Source organism: Elephas maximus, chromosome 12 (assembly GCF_024166365.1).
Source record: "Elephas maximus indicus isolate mEleMax1 chromosome 12, mEleMax1 primary haplotype, whole genome shotgun sequence".
Taxonomy (NCBI): Eukaryota; Metazoa; Chordata; class Mammalia; order Proboscidea; family Elephantidae; genus Elephas; species Elephas maximus.
Window position 1 is genome coordinate 61,021,229 of NC_064830.1, and position 11,783 is coordinate 61,033,011.

Below are 11,783 nucleotides of genomic sequence, written 5' to 3' on the forward strand. Positions count from 1 at the left end.
TAGCAACATCTAATCCAGATCAAAGCACTGATTGCTTGAATTCTCATCAACATCACCTCGCACTAGTACAAATCCTTTCAGTTCTTTCTAACACCCTCCTACTAAGAAGTCCCAGGGTTCCCCAAAGAGTATGTTCTGCTTTGTTGTAATGAGTAACAAACCCATTAAGGTTCATTCCTGGGCGTTTTGACTTAATGACATTGCAGTTGGAATAGTCCAGTCATTTGGTAAAAGAGTATCTCTTTCGATATTTAACCTGAAAAGTCTTTGCATCAGGAGATTCGTTCTCACTAGATAATACCTGGATGGACCTCTTATAAAGGAAAACTGCTAGGTTTCACACAGTTGGGAAAGCAAACAGGATTTTATTAGATACTAGTTCTCCTCTATGATATTCAGAGTCCATGTCAAGATTGAACAGAAAAAAAATTTCATGGCAATCATTTTTCTTACGGCCCCTTTCATGTCCTTGTTCCTGAGGCTGTAGATGAAGGGGTTCAACATGGGGTTCACCACAATAGCTGTGATGACTGTCTCAGCTGAGTGGAAGAATGAAGGGTTGAAATACAGAGCAATGATGGTGCCATAGAAGAGTAAAATGACAGCCAGTTGTGAGCCACAGGTGGGGAAGACTTTCCATTTTCCCTTTGTGGATGAGACTCTCAGAATACCACAAGCAATAAGGACGTATGAGATACGGGTGTAAATGAATGGAGCAATTATTATTGCCCTGTTACAATAAGAATCATTATCTCATTGAGGTGTGTGTCAGAGCAGGTGAGTTTCAGTAGAAGAGAAACATCACCAAAGAAGTGGGGGATCCTGTTGTCTGCAGAGAAAAAGAGTCAAGCCATCAGCAGGGTATGCAACAGACCATTCAGTTTGGCAATAACCCACAACCCAGCAACCAGTAGGCCACAGAGCTGATGGGTCATTTTTGTTGTGTAGTGTAGGGGTGGCACACAGCAACAAAGCAATCACAGGCCATCACGGCCAGAAGGAAATTGTCCACGTATGCAAACACAATGAGAAAATACAGCTGTGTGAGACACCCACAGAAGGAGATGGTCTGACTCCTGAGTAAAGGATTGGTCAGCATCTTGGGGACAGTTGTAGAGGTGAAGCAGATGTCCATGAAGGACAGGTTGCTGAGGGAGAAGTACATGGGTGTGTGCAGGTGGGAGTCTGTGCTGATGGCCAGGATAATGAGCAGGTTTCCCAGGACTGTGGCCATGTACATGCTAAGGAAGAGCATGAAGAGGAGCTGCTGCTGCGGGGGCTGCCTGGAGAGCCCCAGGAGGAGGAACTCATAGACACTCGACTGTTTGCCCCACTCATGGGCACAGACCCAAGTTAATACACAACAGCAAACTCCGAAACCTACAAATGAATGGATAAGAAATGACTAATCAAGCTCCAGGATGGACCACATTGCAAATCAATTAACAGAGTTGCTAAGACAAGAACTGTGCAATTTCCAACACTCTGTCCTTATGCTATTCCTACAGGATTTACTGACTCTTATTTTGTATATTTGGCATTGAAAAGCACACAGGCACGTACACAGTTCAACTCTATGACTGTATGTATCTCTCTTATATTTCCCAGTTCCCATCTTCAGCTGGAGCCCTGGTGGCGCAGTGGTTAAGAGCTACTGCTGGTAATCAAAAGGTTGGTGGTTTCAACCCACGAGCTGGTCTTTGAAAACCCTATAGGGCAGTTCTACTCTGTCCTATAGGGTCGCCATGAGTCAGAATTGACTTGATGGCAACAGGGTTTTTATCCCCAACTATTTAGGTTCTCCTAAACAGACAAAGAAACGCCTTATTATTACTGGCTTTATCACAAGCTCCAGCTGATAGATTCAGGACTCCTATTATTGCTCCCTGAATCTGCAAGATTTACCAAAAGGAGTTCCTAAACTTTACTCCTTAGTAAACAAATATTGACATCTCTACTGCTATAGTCTTACCAACTTGTCTGTCATTTTGTCGAGCTGTGGTGGCTTGCATGTTGCTGTGATGCTGGATCAAAGACTACAGCCTTCACTATGGATTACACCTCAACATAAAACAAAAATCCTCACAACTGGACCAATAGCCAACATCATGATAAATGGAGAAAATATTGACGCAGTCAAGGATTTCTTTTTACTCGGAAGCACAATCAACACCCTTGGACACAGCGGTGAAGAAATCGAACAACTTATTGCATTAGGCAAATCTACTGAAAAAGCCCTCTTTAAAGCCTTAAAAAGCAAAGATACCACTTTGAGAACTAAGGTGTGACTGGCCCAAGCCATGGTATTTTCAATTGCTTCAAATGCATGCAAAAGCTGGAAAATAAATAAGGAAGACTGAAGAATTGATGCCTGTAAATGATGGTATTGGTGAAGAATATTGAATATACCATGGAATGCCAGAAGAACAAACAAATCTATCTTGTAGAAAGGACAAACAGAATGCTCTTTAGAAGCAAGATTGGCAAGACTTTGTCTCATATACTTTGGACATGTTATCAGCAAGGACCAGTCCCTGGAGAGGGACATCACGCTTGGTAAATTAGAGGATCAGCAAAAAAAGAGGAAGACCCTCAACAAGATGGGTTAACACAGTTGCTGCAACAATGGGCTCAAACATAACAAAGATTGCTTAGATGGTGCAGGACTGACAGTGTTTTGTTCTGTTGTACACAAGGTCGCTGTAAGTCAGGACCAACTCGATGGCACCTAACAACATAACAACAACAACATAGTCTTAGCTGGGAGAAGTGGGTGCTGTTACTGTGGAGTGGTCAGTACTCTACTGTATTATAAAGATGGGCAAGTTTTGGAAATAAAGACAAGTCCTGAGTGAGTGAAGACAAGAGGTTCATGGCCTTGGCCCTGTGTGCAGGAAGGATGTTTGGGGCAATCACATAGCAGGCATTTACAGGAGCCTCCGTGGCCACTGGGACCAGACTCCCTGAGAGCCTCATTACAGACAAGCAGAAAGTAACTGTCCCAACTAGTCCCTTTGGACCCTACAACGGTGACAAAATGTATTAGTTAACTCCTAGGTCAGAACTTGAAGATGAAGCAATCTGGGTGGAGACAATTCCCAGACAAAATTCCCTGGGCCTCAAATATCATCACCTTGCTGATTTGGGTTTATGTTTATGGGTTTAGAAATTTCTTTATTAAGACTTTTTTCTTCTTGTTTTCTTAGCTCAGAAACTGGGTGGATTACAGTGTTGTATCTGTAAACTTGTTTTCTTCTCATTTCTGGCCATCTACTGCATGGATTTAGTGATGCCTTTGCAAATGGGACTGCTGAGGCACATTTAAAAAAAAAAAAACATTATAAAGCTGTCCTTAATCCTTAAACATTTGGCATAGAGGATAATCTGTGTGTAATGGGGTAGGGGGAATACGGGGAGATATCAGGAAGTGCATATCATTCCATGATTGAGGAACCCCAGGCTCCCGGAGTAGGTTTCTCTTGGGATGTCTTCCCAACTTTCAAGTGATCACCGTGTTCAGAGAGTGCCCCCTAATCCATAGATCCACAAGTGTGTTTCTCCTTTCAAGGGCTCTGTATTCTCCTAGTGGAATGCCCTAAAAAATTCAAACAACTGCAGGAGATACAGGGCACATTGGGAGCATAAATCAAGCAATTCCATTGGGATGGGCGGGGAAGAGTAAAAAAAGACGAGTTTTAAACACAGATAAGTGCTTTTCAGGAAAGGGAGGTCAGTTTAGGGAAGGAGGCTTGTGAAGATATTATACCCAGATGGAAGTAAGTGTGGCCACCAAGTAACCTAGTCTATTGGAGAAGGAGCTATCAGGTTTGAGTGGAATTAGTGCGTTTGGATTAGAGCAGGGAAAGAAAGGCATGGAGCAGACAGCAGACTACGGCATCCCTGAAATTAGGGTGATGGATCATGCAATTTGCTTTGCCTGGCAAGTCTGATTTTAACTCTAATTACTGATAAGCCTCCTTTTACCCAATCATTGTTTGGATGATAAATCCAATCTTTTTAATACGTGTGTTATAGCCACTCCATAACACACATATTAAAAAGATTGGATGTTATCCTGGAGTCAGAGGGATTGCCTTCAAAGATTGCAATCTCAGGAAGGCTAGGATATGATTTGCATTGTAGAAAGGTCTCTGTGACAGCAGTGTGGTGAGTGGAATCATCAGAGAAGGGAAACTCTGAATCAAGAAGACCAATATTAAGTGTCACCATAGTTCAGCAAGTCATGAGACCCTCAACAAGAGCAAATGTGGAGAATAGAGAATATCATGAAGGATGCTAAGGAGGTAGAACGCAGAGCACTTATTCACTGATTGGCTATGCCAGCTGAGACAGAGTGTAGGGAGATATGCAATATGGTGTTACTATTAATTGGGATAGGCAACACAGGCTGGAGAGAAGTATGAGGTGCGTTTGTGCATGTGCAGCAAGCTGTGGTACTAATGTGGGTAGCAGGAAATATTGGGTGTGAAGCTGTGTAAGACGTGCAGGTGGAGTTGGCCAAGAGTTGGATATCTTGGGTTTACAGTCAAGAGGAGGTCTGTTGGGTATGGATTCAGAAGTCACCATATCAGGTTCAGTTACAGATGCGAATGTGGTTGTAATTGTCCAGGGAGAGTATAGAATGAGATGTGGAAGAAGTCCAACAATAAAACTCAAAAGTACAAGACATATATGGGATGATAGATGAGGAGGTAACAAAATAAATGGGGCAAGGTGACAGAGCAATGAGAAAATACTGTTGAAGAAGTTAATAGACACGTGAGTTTAAAAAAAAAATGGAGGTGGAGCCAAGATGGCAGAATAGACAGACTCTTCCAGCGAGCCCTCCTTACAACAAAGACCCAAAAAAACAACTGAAACGAGTATACTTGTGACAAGCTGGAAGGCGTGAGCTTCAAAGGCAAGCTCAGAAAATGAACTGAGGGGCAGGGGGAGGAAGAGGCCGTTCAGAAGTGGAGAGGAGTTACCGGATCTGAATCGCGGGGAGCCCTCAGGCACCATTCCTGGAGCGGCACTGGCGGTGGACTGGTACTAGCATTCAGCAGCAGTTTCCTCAGGGAGAAGCAGCCAGCCACACAGCCTACTCACGTCTTCAGAACCTGAGAAGAATAGCACTCTCGGCAAAAGCTAAGTACTTGTGTATATTTTACCATGCCCCCCAACCCCGAGCCAGCTTCAGTGGCTGAATTCCCTGGGCCTGAGATAGGCACTGTTGAACACATAGAGCCGTCCTCCTGGCCTTGGGGAAGGGAAAGAATTTGAAATTGGGGGAAAAGATAATTTGCTAGCTCCACTAACTGGGGGAGCTCAGGACAGAAGCGGCTCCTGTCCAGGTGTAAACCGTCCATGGACTTTCAGCACTTTTCCCTTCTACATGGACCTGTGTGGGCCTATCTCAGGAGAATAGGCCCTTGTTAGCAGACTCCAACTATTTCAGCTGTGCAGTGGAGAGGTGGGTGTTTGGTGTTTGACATTGCTTTGCCTATTAAACAGGGTCCTCACCTACCCACATCAGGGACCTAAGGACTGGTAGCTCCATTCAGGTCACCCAGCCACCTGTGACAGGGGTCCAAAGATAACTGGTACCTCCCACTCCTTACAACCAAAAACTTTGGGTGCTCATGGTCCATCTGCAGAACCCACCCACCTGCACACTCTCGGAAACAGTGATGCACTTTCCTCAGAGACACTTGGGGGTTGGTTCTCAGCCCCCTGCCTTGTTCAGAGCATGATCCCCCACTGAAATCAGTTACTGGTACATACACCAATCACAGCTGCCCCTCTAAGACTGTAGAACAGAGCCTGTACCACACACTTGATGATCAACTACCTGGAAACCTGAGTTGAATTCATACAAGAAAAGTGAATGGACTCCAAGACTAATATACCTGATAACAGCTCTAACCATCTGGGGACAGGATGTCAGAGCTCCAAAGGTGAAACTAATCAAGTTAGCTCACTCAAGCAACCCATGGGGGTATACCCAGTGCACCCAGTGTCATAAAACAAAACAAAGCAAGAAGCTACGACACAGTAAGCAAGCATAAACTAATATAATAATTTATAGATGCCTCAGAGACAACAGTCAATATCAAGTCACATAAAGAAACAGGCCATAATCACCTCAACAGGCTCTCAAAACAAACAATCCAGGGATGTAATAGATGAAAGTGCATTCCTGGAATTACCAGAGCCAGAATACAAAAGTTTAGTATACGGAATCCTTCAAGACATCTGGAAGAAAATGAACACACCAAGGAACACACAGATAAAGCAATTGAAGAAATTAGAAAGATTATTCAGGAACATAATGAAAAGTTTAATAAGCTGGAAAAATCCATAGACAGCAATCAGAAATTCAGGAGATTAACAGTAAAATTACAGAAGTAGACAACTCAATAGAAAGTCAGAGGAGCAGAATTGAGCAAGTAGAAGCTAGAATTTCTGAACTCGAAGATAAATCACTTGGTACTAGTATATTTGAAGAAAAATCAGATAAAAGAATTTTAAAGAATGAAGAAACCTTAAGAATCGTGTGGAATTGTATAAAGAGAAATAACCTCTGAGTGACTGCAGTACCAGAAAAAAAAAACGGAAAATACAGAGAGAATTGTTGAAGATTTGTTGGCAGAAAACTTCCTTGATATCGTGAGAGATGAGAAGATATCTATCCAAGATACTCATCGAACTCCAAATAAGGTAGATCTTAAAAGAAAGCCACGAAGACATATTGTAATCAAACTTGTCAAAACCAAAGGTAAAGACAGAATTATAAGAGCAGCGAGGGATAAACAAAAAGTCACCTACAAAGGAGAGCCAATAAGAATAAGCTCAGACTACTCAGCAGAAATCAGGCAGGCAAGAAGGCAATGGGATGACATATTTTAAAAATTGAAGGAAAAAAATTGCCTGCCAAGAATCATATATCCAGCAAAACTGACTCTTAAATATGAAGGTGAAATTAAGACATTTCCAGATAAACAGAAGTTTAGGGAATTGGAAAAAAACCAAACCAAAACTACAAGAAATACTAGAGGGAGGTCTTTGGTTAGAAAATCAATAATATCAGGTATCGACCCAAGACTAGAACACTGGGCAGAGCAACCAGAAGTCAACCCAGACAGGGAAATCCAAAAAAACAAGATTATAAAAAGAAAAAAACAAAAATAAAAGCTCAAAACAGGGTAACAGCGATGGTATTATATAAAAGAAGACAACATTAAAATAATAAAGAGGGACTAAGAAATGTAATCATACACCTTCCATATGGAGAGGAAATATGGCAATACAAAGAAATAAAAGTTAGGTTTAAATTTAGAAAAATAGGGGTAAATGATAAGGTAACTACAAAGGAGACAAACTATCCTACTCATCAAAATAAGATACAAGAAAAAAATAGAGACTCAGCAGAAACAAAATCAACAATAACAAATATGAGGAAAGGACAATATATAAAGATAATCTACTCAGCACATAAAATTAAGTGCGAAAAAGAAACTGTCAACAACACACAAAAAAAGACATCAAAATGATAGCACTAAATTCATACCTATCCATAATTACCCTGAATGGAAGTGGACTAAATGCACCAATGAAGAGACAGAGAGTAGCAGAATGGATTAAAAAACACGATCCATCTACAAGAGACACACCTTAGACTTAGAGACAAAAACACACTAAAACTCAAAGGATGGAAAAAAATATATCAAGTGAACAACAATCAAAAAAGAGCAGGAGTGGCAATACTAATTTCTGACAAAATAGACTTTAAAGTTAAATCCGTCAGAAAGGATAAGGAAGGACACTATATAATGATTAAAGAGACAATACACAAAGAAGATATAACCATATTAAATATTTATGCACCCAAAGACCTGGCTGCAAGATACATAAAACAAACTCTATCACCATTGAAAAGTGAGATACACAACTCCACAATTATAGCAGGAGGCTTCAACATACCACGTTGGTGAAGGACAGAACATCCAGAAAGAAGCTCAATAAAGACACAGAAGATGTAAATGCCACGATCAACCAACTTGACCTCTTAGACATATACAGAACACTCCACCCAACAGCAACCAACTATACTTTCTTTTCTAGTGCACATGGAACATTCTTTAGAATAGACCACATGTTAGGTCATAAAGCAAGCCTTAGTAGAATCCAAAACATTGAAATATTGCAAAGCATCTTCTCTGACCATAAGGCCATAAAAGTGGAAATCCATAACAGGAAAAGCAGGGAAAAGAAATCAAACACTTGGAAACTGAACAATACCCTGCTCAAAAAAGACTGGACTATAGAAGACATCAAGGATGGAATAAAGAAATTCAGAGAATCAATGAGAATGAAAACACTTCCTATCAGAACCTTTGGGACACAGCAAAAGCGGTGCTCAGAGGTCAATTTATATCAATAAATGTACATATACAAAAACGGCCAAAATGAAAGAATTATCCCTACAACTTGAACAAATAGAAAGAGAGCAACAAAAGAAACCCACAGGCATCAGACGAAAATAATAAAAATTAGAGCTGAACTAAATGAAATAGAAAACAGAGAAACAATTGAAAGAATTAACAAGACCAAAAGCTGGTTTTTGGAAAAAATCAACAAAATTGATAAACCACTGACCAATCTGACAAAAGAAAAACAGGAGAGGAAGCAAATAGCCCAAATAAGAAATGAGATGGGTGCTATTACAACAGACCCAAATGAAATTAAAAGAATCAGATTACTACGAGAAATTGTTCTCTAACAAATTTGAAAACCTAGAAGAAATGGGTGGATTCCTAGAAACACACTACCTACCTAAACTAACACAAACAGAGGTAGAACAACTAAATAGACCCATAACAAAAGAAGAGATTGAAAAGGTAATCAAAAAACTTCCAACAAAAAGAAGCCCTGGTCCGGACAGCTTCACTGGAGAGTTCCACCAAATTTTCAGAGAAGAGTTAACATCACTACTACTAAAGGTATTTCAGAGCATAGAAAAGGATGGAATACTACCAAACTCATTCTATGAAACCACCATATCCCTGATACCAAAACAAGGTAAAGACACCACAGAAAAAGAAAATTAAAGGTCTATATCCCTCAAGAATGTAGATGCAAAAATCCTCAACAAAATTCTAGCCAATAGAATTCAACAACATATCAAAAAAATAATGCACCATGACCAAGTGGGATTCATACCAGGTATGTAGGGATGGTTCAACATTAGAAAAACCATTAATGTAATCCACCACATAAATAAAACAAAAGACAAGAGTCACATGATTTTATCAATTGATGCAGAAAAGGCATTTGACAAAGTTCAACACCCATTCAAGAGAAAAACTCAGCAAAATAGGAATAGAAGGAAAATTCCTCAACATAATAAAGGGCGTTTATACAAAGCCAACAGCCAACATCACCCTAAATGGAAAGAGTGTGAAAGTATTCCCATTGAGATCGGGGACCAGACAAGGATCCCTTTATCACCGCTCTTATTCAACATTGTGTTGGAGGTCCTAGCCAGGGAATTAGGCTAGATAAAGAAATAAAGGGCATCCAGATTGGCGGGAAGAAGTCAAAGTATCTCTATTTGCAGATGACATGATCTTATACACAGAAAACCCTAAGGAATCCTCCAGAAAACTACTGAAATTAATAGAAGACTTCAGCAGAGTATCGGGATACAAGATAAACATACAAAAATCGGTTGGATTCCTCTACACCAACAGAAAGAACATCGAAGAGGAAATCACCAAATCAATACCATTTACAGTAGCCCCCAAGAAGATAAAATACTTAGGAATAAATATTACCAGAGATGTAAAAGACTTATACAAAGAAAACTACAGTACACTTCTGCAAGAAACCAAAAGAGACTTACGGAAGTGGAAAAACATACCTTGCTCGTGGATGGGAAGACTTAGCATTATAAAAATGTCTGTTCTACCAAAAGTGATCTATACATTTAATGCAATTCCGATGCAAATCCCAATGACATTCTTTAATGAGATGGAGAAACAAATCACCAACTTCATATGGAAGGGAAAGAGGCTCCGGATAAATAACGCATTACTAAAAAAGAAGAACAAAGTGGGAGGCCTTACTTTACCTGATTTTAGAACCTATTATACTGCCAAAGTAGTCAAAACAGTCTGGTACTGGTACAACAACAGACACATAGACCAATGGAACAGAATTGACAATCCAGACATAAATCCATCCACATATGAGCAGTTGATATTTGACAAAGACCCCAAAATAGTTAAATGGGGGAAAAGATAGTCTTTTTAACAAATGGTGCTGGCATAACTGGATATACATCTGCAAAAAAATGAAACAAGACCCATACCTCACTCCATGCACAAAAACCACCTCAAAATAGATCAAAGACCTAAATATAAAATCTAAAATGATAAAGATCATCGAAGAAAAAATAGGGACAATGTTAGAAGCCCTAATACATGGCATAAACAGTATACAAACATTATTAAGAATGCAGAAGAAAAACTAGCTCACTGGGAGCTCCTAAAAATCAAACACCTATGCTCATCCAAAGACTTCACCAAAAGAGTAAAAAGACTACCTACAGACTGGGAAAAAGTTTTTAGCTATGACATTTCCGATCAGCACTTGATATCTAAAATCTACATGATACTGCAAAAACTCAACAACAAAAAGACAAATAACCCAATTAAAAAATGGGCAAAAGATATGAATAGACACTTCACGAAAGAAGACATTCAGGTAGCTAACAGATATATGAGGAAATGTTCATGATAATTAGGCATTAGAGAAATGCAGATCAAAACTACAATGAGATTTCATCTCACTCCAACAAGGTTGGCATTAATCCAAAAAACAGAAAATAATCAATGTTGGAGAGGCTGTGGGGAGATTGGAACACTTCTACACTGCTTTTGGGAATGTAAAATGGTACAACCACTTTGGAAATTGATTTAGTGCTTCCTTAAAAAGCTAGAAATAGAACTACCATACGACCCAGCAATCCCACTCCTCGAAATATATCCTAGAGAAATAAGAGCCTTTACACGAACAGATATATGCACACCTATATTTATTGCAGCACTGTTTACAGTAGCAAAAACATGGAAGCAACGAAGGTGCCCATCAATGGATGAATGGATAAATAAATTATGGTATATTCACACAATGGAATACTACGCATTGATAAAGAACAGTGAGGAATCTGTGAAACATTTCATGACATGGAGGAACCTGGAAGGCATTATGCTGAGTAAAATTAGTCAATTGCAGAAGGACAAGTATTGTTTAAGACCACTATTATAAGAACTTGAGAAATAGTTTAAAGTGAGATGAAAACATTCTTTTGTGGTTACGAGAGGGGGGAGGGAGGGAGGGTGGGAGAGGGATATTCACTAATTAGATAGTAGATAAGAACTACTTTAGGTGAAGGGAAAGACAGCACACAATACAGGGGAGGTCAGCACAACTGGACTTAACCAAAAGCAAAGAAGTTTCCTGAATAAACTGAATGCTTCGAAGGCCAGTGTAGCAGAGGCAGGGGTTTGGGGACCATGGTTTCAGGGGACATCTAAGTCAATTGGCATAATAAAATCTTCTAAGAAAACATTCTGCATCCCACTTTGAAGAGTGGTGTCTGGGGTCTTAAGCGCTAGCAAACCGCCATCTAAGAAGCATCAATTGGTCTCAACCCACCTGGATCAAAGGAGAATGAAGAACACCAAGGACACAAGGTAATTATGAGCCCAAGATACAGA

General features: G+C 40.0%; 1 pseudogene; it reads right to left on the minus strand.

Moving 5' to 3' along the window:
• Nucleotides 1–375: 375 nt before the first annotated feature.
• LOC126087480 (olfactory receptor 1361-like) lies at nucleotides 376–1,987 on the minus strand (annotated as a pseudogene).
• Between the last annotated feature and the right edge of the window lie 9,796 nt (nucleotides 1,988–11,783).